The following is a 13,258-nucleotide window of genomic DNA, read 5'->3' as shown; positions in this document are numbered from 1 at the left end:
GGCAACAATGCTTGATAAGAAATGTACTCATTATCTTGCCCATGTAATTGTAACCCCTCTGTACAGTATTTTCACAATTAAAAAAAAAGAATTCAATGTTAAAAAAAAAAAGGCTTGAATGCTCCTACTTACGTGCTTTGGGGAGACATAAACCAATAGGTAAGAAGTGTACTTCCCCCTTGTGGAGAGATGTTCCATGGAAAAGGAGATCTGAAATTATAATGAAAATAGAAAAATCAGCCCTCTGAAATGCTCAGTGTCTGTCAGCTTTAAGCAGAGTACTTCACTGAAATTCATCCTCACAAAGAACACCTGATGAGGAAAATGGAAGTGCTAAAGTGCAAAGTAGATGGATACCATTTGAAATGTACAATCTTTTTAGGGAGGAAATTATTATTTAGCAATAAACAAATAACTAGAAACTGTTAGAAATGGTAGAATCTGGGTATCTTCCATCTTCTAACCCTATGTGATTGATCTATCTATCTATCTATGTCTATCCACAATTATATTAAATATCATATACATATTATATCAAGATACATATATTTATCTTTCTATATATAGAAAGATGGACTAATTTTATTCAATAACTTTATTTTGCAATGTTTGTTTATATTATCTGTTCCTTTTCTTTCTCAAAATAATTTAAAAGTAAGTTATATCATTATATGTCAGTGTAAATTCCTAAGAAGACATTCTCTTCTTTAGCTATAATCCTATCACATGTAATAAAATAATTACTCCCCAAGGTTATCTAATAAAGTCTATGTTCAATTTTTAATTTTAATTTTAAACAAGGATTCATTTTGACTATATTAAAGGATTCTCATGCTATATTCTATAAAGGCATCCCAACATTTGTACAAGCTATTGATAATCCTTGACTGATTGTCTTTTCCCCTGGAGATTTTAAACAGTAACTTTTCAATTCATCAGGGATACTATTCATATTTTGAGATACTACTATAAAGAAGTGATTTCTCTTGCTATGTATAAGTTACAGCTCCACATAAAAGAACGATTCTTACTTGGTGCTGGTGGCTCACACCTGTAATCGTAGCTACTCAGGAGGCTGAAATCTGAGGATCACAGTTTGAAGGCAACCTGAGCAGGAAAGTCTGTGAGACTCTTATCTCCAATTAACAACCAGAAAACTGGAAGCGGAGAGATGGATCAAAGTGGTAGAGTTTTAGCTTTAAGCAAAAGAGCCCAGGGACAGCGCCCAAGGCCCTGAATTCAAGTCCCACAACTAATAAAATAAAATACAATAAAAATAAAAAGAGTTATTCTCAATTACCAATATCTAAACTGAAGAATCAGTGTTCCCATGTGGCAACTGTCTCCCAGACCTGCTCCTTCCTTCCCTTCATTATTGCTTGCCTATGTTTTCTCTATCCTCATTGCACAAAGGCTAATTACAGTCCGTTTAAAATAATTAAGCTATTTTGTCCATAGGAGCCCCTTCAAATGGCCCTGGAGATTTTTGCATGCACAACTAAATTGTTCATGGTGGTTAACTACTTGAAATACAAAGAAGAAAAGTGACAATTGGATAAAATAGTATCAGAATTCTCACTGAATATAATGTGGTTCCCTGTAAGAATTCACCTAGAAACACTAACTCAACATTTCATGCAGTATTTACTATTGTGCCACATGAAAGATTAATCTTGAAAAGAATATCACCTGTAGATTACCAAAAATTCTTCCTTCCAAATGTCTCAATTTTAAATTCATCTACTTAGTGTCTACCCAGAGATCATAATTGTGTGTATATGTGTTCTAAAAATCTTGTGTGAAATTACTCATGATAGCATATTCTAAAATGAATTTATGGTATGTTCTTTGGCTAAATTTTTGTCAAACAATTCAAATGCATTTCATTATTTTTAAATGATTAAATTTCTTTGAGATTTTGAGAGATCTCACTGGAGTAATTTTAAATGTTATTTATATACAAGCCAAATATATTAAATTCTCATATTAAGTATAAAATCTACTTTCTGTGAGATGAACACAGGAGACAAAGACCGTATACATGATGAAAGCTCATTATTTTTAGAATTATTTTAGAATTGTGTAAGAGTCAAATTGAAAATAAAATTTGAATTGGTTTTTATATTGTAAGAAAATCACCTGAGATAGTTATTGAAAATGTACACTATTAACACTAATTCGTGATTCTTATTAATATAGTATTATGAGATTTCATTTACACATAAATTTCAAAGGTACTTACTGGTAACTTAATAGCGAATTAGTAAAGATAATTAAAGTATAATATGAATAAGTAATTTTCAGTGGTTTATTAGAATTATTGTGGCACTGGTTTGGTAAGAAATGTACATGCTAGAAATGTTAAATCTCTATTCATACATACGTTTACAACAACTAGAAATTTGGTTATTTTGTGTTAATTTTTATTCCTGTTAAAATGCTGAATAATTATTAGATTATTTTTGTTTAGTATTTACTCTTGCTCAAGATTGCTTATTGCTACTAGTCAGTAATACTAGTCTATAGAGTTGTATATTTTCAGTGACAAATGTGTTTAATAAACTACAATTTTTACTACTTCAGTTTTAAATTGGGAAAATAAGTAAAGTACATGATTCGTTCAGTAAGACACAACAATCACAAAGTCAAAATAATAATCACCTATTTATCTGGTTTGTAAGAGAATATTAAATATAAAGTTCAGCATTTTTTGTAATATTAGCCATTTACCTGATGAAGAATTCAAAAAATTCTGATGATGTAATGTTGACATGACTTTGACAACTCCAGAACTGACAGTGTAATAGCATACTCTTCTTTCATTGACACCATCAGTAATCAGGTCTGTGAGCCATATTCTGCAGCATAATGACAACAGGTGAATTAAAAGTTTATGATGTCTTTCAATGTCAGCACCATTAGTCCCAGTACATTGATTGGAGGGATGTGGATGAATGTCCAAATGGACTTTTGGGCTACCCTGAATAGTGATTACAGACCACAGTATCAACAAATCTGTACCTTCTTCACAAATTTGTTCTAAACTCATTTTCTTGCTCTTGGTGTGTTTCTCTTTAGTTACTTACTAGAAAGAATCATAGAATCCTTACAGATCCCTTAGTTTTCCAGTGACTATTCTAAATAAAGGAGGAACTTCTTCCATCTATGATATAAATGGTTATCATCAATACCTTACATTATTAACAATGACTGTTCTTTCTGGTCCCAGAACACAGAACATAAGTAGATTTTAAGAATGTGATTATGATGAATAAAAATGAATACCTCCATCTTTTAATGGTAGTCATAACTTTATTGAGTGGAGTTTAAATTTACAATGTTCTAGGCAAGCACTCCAAATCCTCAATCTTATTTTTTTTGTTGTTTAATTTTTCATACATCTGTGGTTTTGCTTAAGGGTATCTCCAGTCCTCATTCTTTTTTTTTTGTTGTTGCTGTTGTTGTGAAAACACTGTACAGAGGGGTTACAATTACATGGGAAAGATAATGAGTACATTTCTTATCAAGCATTGTTGCCTCTTTCTTTGTTTCCCCTTCCCATCCCTTCCCATCCTCTTCCACCCCCCCCCAATTCCCCCTTCCCCACCCCTCCACCCCACCCCCACCAAAGTTGTAAAGTTTGTTTTGACCAGTCCTCATTCTTACTACATATGGCCTCCCCCATAACTGTGTTTTCAGGTGTCAGTCACCATTCCCAGCTTATTTGTTGAGATAAAGTCTTACAGTAGGCTAGCCTCAAACTACAATATCCCAATCTCTGCTTCTACAATTACGTTATTACAGTCATGGTGTACTATGCTTTAAAAGTGATTACTGCTGCTGGGTGCAGTTGGTGCATGCTTATACTCCTAGCTACTCCAGAGGCTGAGATCTGAAGAGTACGGTTTAACACCATCCCAGGCAGGAAAGTTTTCTGGGACTCTATCTCCAGTTAACCACACAAAAAAGCCAGGAGTTGAGTTGTGGCTCACGTGGGAGAATGATAGCCTTGAACACAACTCCTCAGGAACAGAAGCCAGGTCCTGAGTTCAAGCCTCAGTCCTGACACCAAATGATAGCAACCACAAAATGATTACCTTATGAGAACATTATAGCAAACCTAATTTCTTGATATGAATTGGAGCTGACAGGAAGCCATTCCATCCTCAAAAGGTTAAGTGTAAGATTTTATACTTTGTGGCAGAGCCAAGATTTGAACTAGCATTTGTAAAATGCTCAAGATCCTTTTCACATTATATGAAAAGTTTGATTCACTTTACATCATACATTGATTCCTTTACAGAATTTATTTCCAAAACTTTCATTCAATAACATAACTTATGACTTCATTTTTTATAATGTGCATATCTTAGCTAATTGATCTCCTGGGCTTTGGGTTAGGCAATCATTTTTCTGCTGGAATCCACTTTGTTCTATCAAGAACGTTTCTCATTACTTAGATTTGGCTTACAAAGAGCTTTCTGAGAGGTTAGAATCTTAAACAAAGGAAAGTAGAATAAGAAGTGAGTACACATATGCAAAGGGCCAATGTGCCTACTTCCTCAAATCAAGTAGAGAGCTATGAGTTAAAGGGAAGCAGTCTGCACACCTCTGATGTGTCTATCAGAATTTCTAGGGAGCAGAAAGATACACATTTGTGGCTATCACATTATCATTGTATTACTGTGGCATCATCTTAGGATATCACAATGCCTCCATTAGCACAAAAATTGTGTATCCTTACCTCATGTCTACAAATCATATATTCAATTTCTGGAGGGCATATTTAGCTCAAAAATAAAATAATATCTCTGTTCCATTTCTTTGAGCTTTAGGTTAGAATACATACTTAACATTGTATTTAAATAGATGTGAAAGTCACAGTACAATTCCCTGTTTCCAAACCATAGTACTGCAAACACACACACACACACACACACACACACACACACACACTTGCCATGCCTTCAAATTGAAAATAAGAGTCTTATCTGGCTTGCTTCCAATCACAATTCTCAGATCTCAGATTTTTGAGTAGCTAGAATCACAAGAATGAGTTTCCTGTGTAAAATTAGCAAAGGAACTTTTTCAAAGGAAAAGGAACCACCACTGCTATGTGAGATCCAGACAAAAATGATCATGAGTGTAGATAGAGGCCTACAAGCCCATCTTCCTGAGGGACACTGACAGACCAGACCTCTCAATTACAAGAACAGAGTCAGTTCAGAGTTAGGAAGAAGAAGCATCCATAGGCTCATCGTAGCCTATTTATTCTAGGGAACAGCCTTTGACACATGGAATTTTGGGGAACATTCCAGATTCAAACTTAGCAGCACGCTATGCATATTTGAGGGAGTGCTGTGTTTCATTCTCCTCTCCTTTATGCAATAACTTCAACCTTCTGTGCTTTGCATTTATTATTTGTGCACATTTCCTTTGGAAGCTGAGATTGAAAAATATAGTAACCAGTTGGATACTCTCTGCTTTCATTATATTTAGAACTCTTTCCAGACCCTAAAACAACAAAACTTTTGTTAGGCATCTTTTGATCAGATATATCCATCTTTTCCTCTGGCCCCAGAACATCTCAGTAAAGGCGATTGGTAGTGAATGAAACACATTTGTCTACTTATCCGATGATCACATATGACTGCACTTCAATGAGGGTGACTGGAAAGCTTGTTTTAGATTAAGATCTTTTCAAGTAACAATAGGAACTATTTTCATTTTTCCCCACCTAGCATATACTGTTGAAATAACAGCCATATTTTGTCTGCTGTTGGGTTGCAAAGTACAAAGTGTACAGATTTCTTCATAAGTCATTGAGTTTATGACCCATTTTTCTTTGTGTCAGTTCCATTTTAGGCTTTTGAAAACCTATCTGAAATCCTCATCAATGTAGGCTTCATTTTGGTGGTCACTGGTTTCTTGCCTGCTTGGAAAAGAACTAAATTGTACTGGGTGAAACTGTTTCTTTCCTAATTTTCTCTGGAATTTTTTAAATAAGTTTTTTATTGTAAAAATACTGTACAGAGGGGTTACAGTTACAAGAGCAAGGTAATGAGTACATTTCTTATCCAGCATTGTTATCTCCTTCTTTGTTTTTCCCCTACCATCCCATCCCTCCCTCCTCCTCAACTACATCCCCCAGCCACACCCTCCACACCTAGATTGTAAAGTTCATTTTTTGACATAGCTTCTTGTACATCTCATTGTTGCAATGGGTCAATTTTTATCCCTATTTAAACATTTTGTTTTTTCCTTCCCCTCCCCAAATTATACCAACATCAAATACAATGAAAACAGGGGTTATACTGTGAGGAGGGACATACAAAGCGACAAAAAAAATGACATGGTACCTTATAAATACCTTAGAAACAATAACAAGGAAGTAAAAACCACTTGTGTCCCTATCTTGGGGTTCATTTCACTTAACATCATCTTTTCTGAGCTTTTCTGCTTGTCCCAGACATATACTAGTTATTGCAACTAAGGGAAACCATGGGACTTTTGTTTCTTTGAGTCTGGCTTACTTAATATAATAGATCAAAGACCTTGGACAGCCTGAAAACATTACAGGATAGAATAGGAGAAACCTTAGGTCTCCTTTGCACAGGCCAAAATTTTCTTTTTTCTTTTTTTTCCAAGGCTGAGGACCGAACCCAGGGCCTTGCGCACACCAGGCGGGTGCCCTTCCGCTGGGCTAAACCCCCAGCGCCCGAAATTTTCTTAATAGAGACCCAGAAGCACAACCAATCAAAGAAATGTTGGACAAATGGGATTTCATGAAGCTGCATAGCTTTTGCATGGCAAAGGACATAGCTACAAGATCAATAGAAAGCCCATGGATTGGGAGAAGCTCTTCACTAGCCATACAACAGACAAGGGTTTCATATCTAAAATATACCTGGAACTCAAAAAATTAAATCCCCCAACGACAAATCCTCAAAGAAACAACTGCCCAATAAATATTTGGACTAAATATTTAAAGAGAAACTTCTCTGAAGAGGAAGTAAGAATGGCTAATAGACACATGAAGAAATGCTCAACCTCTCTAGCCATAAAGGAAATGCAAATCTAAACAACATTGAGATACCACCTCACCCCAGTTAGAATGGCTATAATCAAGAACTCTAATAACAACAGATACTGGAGGGGATGTGGCCAGAAGGGAACCCTAGTGCATTGCTGGTGGGAGCGTAAACTTGTTCAACCACTTTGGAAAGTAGTATGGAGGTTTCTCTGGAATTTTAATTCAATAAAATATCTTAAGGTCTGTGTTGCTTTGTTGCCCTATGTTGGGTTTTCTAGTTATGTAAAATTCCTTAGTGAGTGAATTTATCATAACCTGAAATATGAGTTTCAGTCAAAGAAAGAATTAGGTCCTTAGTAATGAATACATGAGATGAATCCCAGTGCCTTACACTTTTCATTCTAGCTACTCAAAAGGCTGAGAACTGAGCACTGAAGTTTGAGGTCAGCTCAGGAAGGAAAATTCATCAGGTTTTTATCTCCAATTAACAACCACACAAAATAAAAGCCAGAAGTGCATCTGTGGCTAGGTGGTAGAGCACTAGCCTTAAGCAAAAACAGAAACAACAACAACAACAAAAAAGAATACAAAAAACTAACAGACAGCACCTAAGCACAGAGTTCAAGAACCGGTACCTGCACACACACACACACACACACACACACACACACACACAAACGTATCTCATTTCAACTTTATTATACAGATTTACTAGGCAATAATTGAAGATTTGCTTTTCAGCATACAAGCTTTATATATAAATATATCTGTTAGGGCTAGGAAGGTGGCTCAGTGGTAGAATTGCCTTGCATGCCTGAGGCCCTGGGTTCGATTCCTCAGCACCACATAAGCAAAAAAGAAAAAAGCCGGAAGTGGTGCTGTGGCTCAAGTGGTAGAGCGCTAGCCTTGAGTTGAAGAGCTGAGGGACAGTGCCCAGGCCCAGAGTACAGGTCCCACGACTGGACCCAAAATAAATAAATAAATATAAATATTTCTGTTACTATTAGCCCTAGTCACCTAGCAATGTAAAAATCGCATCTTTGTGTGGAAAATGAGCTCTGTAACTAGTAGGCATGGATGAGGTAGGGGAAGAAACTGGGAGAAAGTGAAGGAAGGGATGATAATGTCCAAAAGAATAAATGTACTCATTACTTGGCTTAAAAATGGTAACACCTCTGTACTTTAATAACTGAAAACTCATAGGTTTAAAATGGCATCTTTACAGTTAGTCACAGCTTGACCTGGAAAATGAATGTGAGACTTAGATGTGACTCTTACTTAAGTAAGCAGACTCATGACAGACACCTCAGTAGGCTATAGTCAGAGAACTAGATTCATTCAGAAGAGCACACAAGAAGAAATAAAATCCAACAGCAGGGCAAACAATAGGAATTTCTCCTTAGTGGAAGTATTAGAGAAGACCTTAGGGTTATTTTATAAAACCTATGTTATGGCTCAAGAGTGAGTGAATGAGACCCAGTGGGTGGTATATGAAGTCACCTAGCTTTGCAGCTTGTGTTTCAGTAAGAACCAACATTTATTATTATTGTTTACAGTCCCATAGACATACGCTACTGAGAAAGTAGTGAAAGTCACTTAAGATGTTCTAAAGCATACCTTTCAGCTAGGTATTTTTTATAGTATTCCTATACCAGATGAAATTTACCAATCAGGGAAAATTTTATTAGAAGTAATGTTGACAAGGACATTCATTTTTAACAGGTTCTAAAGAAATTTGAAGAAAACTTAAGTATGTCAGTAAAGAAGTAAATATCTGCTAATACTTCTCCCAGATTAACTGGAAAAATATATGTTGAGTTATGGGTACCTCCTTTAATTTTCATACATGTACTTTTTTGTACTTCTCTGTAGTTTCAGACTAGTTTATTGAAGTATGATGTAAAAGCCATACATAATATGTGTATAAACCCAGGAAGCCATCACCACTGTCTACAACATAGAAATTAGACATGCTATCACTTCTCAGAGTCTATATATACCCACTTATTAGTTTGTAGTTGGAAAACTTAACATAGCTACCCACTTAAATTGACATATATAATGGAAATCACTTTATATGGGACTATGTTGTGCATTAGAATTTATATATCCTTCATAGCTGATACTGTATACCTCTTTCTATTATCAAACCATTTGCTATTATCTCCATTCTTTGGAAACAACTACTCCATTTTTTGCCTCTATGAGTCTATTTTAGATTTTATATGATATTTTTGCTGCTCTCATCATCTTTATATGGGATAATAACCTCTAATTTCATCCATGTTGTTCCCAATGACAGACGTTCTTTCTAATTCAGAAGAACATCCCATTGGGTGTTTTGCTTTATTCATCCATTTTGATGGATACTTAGTTTTCATACTTTGCCTATTATAACTATTGTTGAAATGCAGATATCCTTTGAAGATTCTGATTCCATTCTCTTGTACTTACACAAATGTGGGATTGCTGGATCAAACATATTTTTTAAACCATACTGTTTTCTGTAGAGGTCATTCTACGTTCCTATGTACAATGTGCCAAGTTCTGGTTTTCCACATCCTCACTAACCCATTACTAACCCATATGGTTAGTGGTGCTGGACATTTTATTTTTCATGTACTTGTTGGTCATCATATTATATATATATATATATATATATATATATATATCCTTTTTAGAAAAGTACATTCAAGCCCTGTGTCCATTTTAATTGTTATTTTTCATTGTTGCATTGTAGGAAATTCTTATGTATTTTTTACAATAACCCTTTACCAGATATGATTTACCTCTTAACGTTGTTAATTATTCCCTTTACTGTGTATAAGCTTTTCATTTTGTTGTAATTTCATGTTTTTATTTTGTTTTATTGCCTGTGTTATTTGAGTTGTACACAAAAGTCACTGCCAGACCAGTATCAATGTTTCTTGTAGCAATTTTATGGGTGTAGGTATCACGAAAGATTTTTCAAGACCATTGTTAACATTGACATTTTACTAATGAAGAACTCTACACAGCATTAAATTATTTTGCTCAAAATAAACAAAACTTAAAACAAAATTGAGTTGGCCTTTTGGCCTCAAACCTTTAGTTATGGGTAGCTGAGTAACTGCATTCAATGAACATTAACATATTGCCTGTCAATAGTTCCAGTCCTGTCTTCATTAGTCCCAAACTAGATTCAGAAATATATAAATGGAATTTTTTTCTTCATAAGACTGTGAAAAGAACAGTCACAATTACTTTATAATTAAATAATGACTATTCCTTAAGAGAGATGATGCCAAATAATTAATTAGGTTATTTGTGGTGCCTTTTCCTTGACAAAGTCTACACTCCCTGGAATGTAAGGCTATTTCAATTTCTGGCTGCATTCCCAGATACTGGTTATAAATTTTTATCCACTGTAAAAAGCACTGGGATTTCTCTTCCTGCAATTAAATGATCCAGAAAGACCACTAACAATGATTGTAGTTAGACATACACTGGTGACATGTGGATATTGAGCAAAGTGCCCTGTATACTTGCTCCCAATTCACCTGTCAAAAACTTGGTCAACGCATTTATGAGGCATGAGGCAATGTGCCTTTTTCAGGGCCAGCCACACAGAAATAGTAACAAGAATATTACTGTGGCTGCCAGGTAAAGTAGCTTTCTTAAAGTAACAAATAATTTAAGGAAGTCTCTGACAGCAACCAAGTTGAGGGCCATACTAGTCAAACATTTCTGTTTGATGGGTTAGAAAGCAATAAAAAGGTCATTCAGTACACCTTAGCCTCAAAAATATGATCCAATGCTTACTATAAATATGTAGACCTGGAAATCTGATATTCCACATCACATGATTATTATGGACATGAGCACAACAGAAAAAGCTTTGACCACATGTATACAGGCTTTAAGTTCTCACTTCTTTCATTTGGGAGGTGCATTTGTGTCCTTTTATAGATGCTAATTCTGTAATTTCATTATATACACAGAGCTTCCTCAAATAGTCTATATAGTGTGTATCTTGGTTCGATGTAATATTGTGCAATATCCTATATCAATAAATCCATCATTCTTTATGCCTCACAGAGATAATATTTAGCAGCCAAAACAATACTGGCAACAAAGACAATAGGAATGGCAATATGAATCAATTGCTATTCATATGAACTACTTTTCTTTTCAAGTGGAATCAATCCTCAAGAGAGAGAATGAATGATCCATGAAAGGATTATCATACACCAGGAATTTAACAGTTAAATTGTAGTCACAAAATAGACATGTAGTGTTAACTCCAGATATGTCAGACTTTGGTGTATGATTATCTTTTATCCTTACCACCAGATGTGTTCCATCTCTAAGAACTATGCATAAAAATGTTTGGCTAGCAGTTTTATTTAGACTTTTATTAATAAAAATGACCTGTCAGTACTAGTATGAAGCTACTGTGTCACATGTCATAGTCAGAATATTTTAATGAAAGTGTGAGCCTAGCTGAGCATACATACTAACATTAAAATAGTCAACAATAATTGGAGGCAGCAAAGTAAAATAAAATAAAAATTAAATTCCTAATAGTTTTTATGATCAGTAGAACTGAAAGCCTAAAACTTGGAAAAGCACCCTCAGATTTGATTAGTAATATAATGTGTAACCTTACAAGTACATAGTTTGTATTTGTGGGTGATTTTATATAATATTACTTGAACCATTTTTTATTAAGTGAGATAAAATACATTTACTTTGCACTTAAAAGAAGAAAGGTAGATTCTGCTAGCATTATTCCAATTTTAGCTTCTGCAGTCACATTTAGCATTCTTGGATTATGGTTTTACCTACATGGAATTTAATGTCAGAATTATTAATGTTAATGACAATCTACCAGTTTTCAGCTTTTAAAATCTTCTCACTTTCACAAAAGCATCTGACTGACTAAAGCAGTACAAATCATTTTTCAGCACTGTTTGTATTTCTATCACTTACTTTTTCAAATAGTCATCAGTGAAATTTTGGAAGCTACCATAGATGAGGAATAAACATTTCCAATGTTATATCAGCCTTAGGTGAACTCTTATTGATTAATATGACAGAGGGTAGACAAAAGCATACTTTGAAAGATCTGGCACTTGTAATCTAGGAAATGGGCACATGAACTGTGCTATCTTATAATCAGTAATTAATTTAAAAGATAAAATTTTTGCTTAAATAATGGATAATTGAAGAGTCAACTTTATATTTACTTTCCCAATGCTGGGAAGCTACTACCATAAGATTTTGAAATCTAAAATTCATACCTTCAGAAGTAAAGGTATGGCTCATGTAATAGAGTAAAAACCTTATGTGAGACCTACAGATAAATAAAACATATATTCAAACATAAATATTGACCAAGACATCAACTTATTTAAAAATGTGTCAAACATAACTCACAGATAGTGTCTGATTATATTGAATAAGAAATAGTCAAAGCTGATTGAAATGCAATCACTGAGAATTCTGCTCCACTTTGGGAAACATTTATATGACAGAGAAACTGATGCATGCAACTTCATTGGTGAGGAATAAGATTGATGCAACCGCTAGTGTCTCATGAATCTCAAGTGGCAGTACAAATAGTGTGGATGATTTCACAATACCTAGGATCAAAGCTGTTCTCCTAGGCTGGGTAGAGCAATCTTCAACAGATGTGCTAGGAATAAGGAACACCTCTGTATTGGGGAAATTTCCATTGGGAAAATGTTCCATTTTTCCAACTATCCTATCTCTTATTTTGTCCATCAATCTATTTACACACTATAGCATGAGGTGAGAAAACACTAACGTATAGTTCTTGAGTTCTTCTGGCTGCTTTTTGGTGGCCCCCTCATTAAATCATACATTTTGTGCCGTTTTACCTGTAGGGAACCATTAGCCTGCATGAAGACAGAAGACACAAAGATAGTTCTAGATGTTACTATTCCAGATGATTCAGTAAACCACTGAGCAGGTATATGAGGGAAGCTGGCAATATTATCAGAATTACACAGCAAAACCACAGTTGATCACAGAAGCATGAGAAAATACTGCCAGGTCAGCCACAAGTGGCCCTGCTCTGGTAAGTCCAATTGAATTGCAAACTAAATACTTTCATTGTGAAAGGTCACTGCTGAGATTGTGTGGTAGTTTGTGTTTCATTATTAATGTAATACTAAACCATTTAAAAAAGAAATGCTACCAGAAAGTAATCATGATTTTCAT

Source organism: Dipodomys ordii, unplaced genomic scaffold (genome assembly GCF_000151885.1).
Source record: "Dipodomys ordii isolate 6190 unplaced genomic scaffold, Dord_2.0 Scaffold34, whole genome shotgun sequence".
NCBI classification, from domain to species: domain Eukaryota; kingdom Metazoa; phylum Chordata; class Mammalia; order Rodentia; family Heteromyidae; genus Dipodomys; species Dipodomys ordii.
This window is presented reverse-complemented; position numbering follows the sequence as displayed.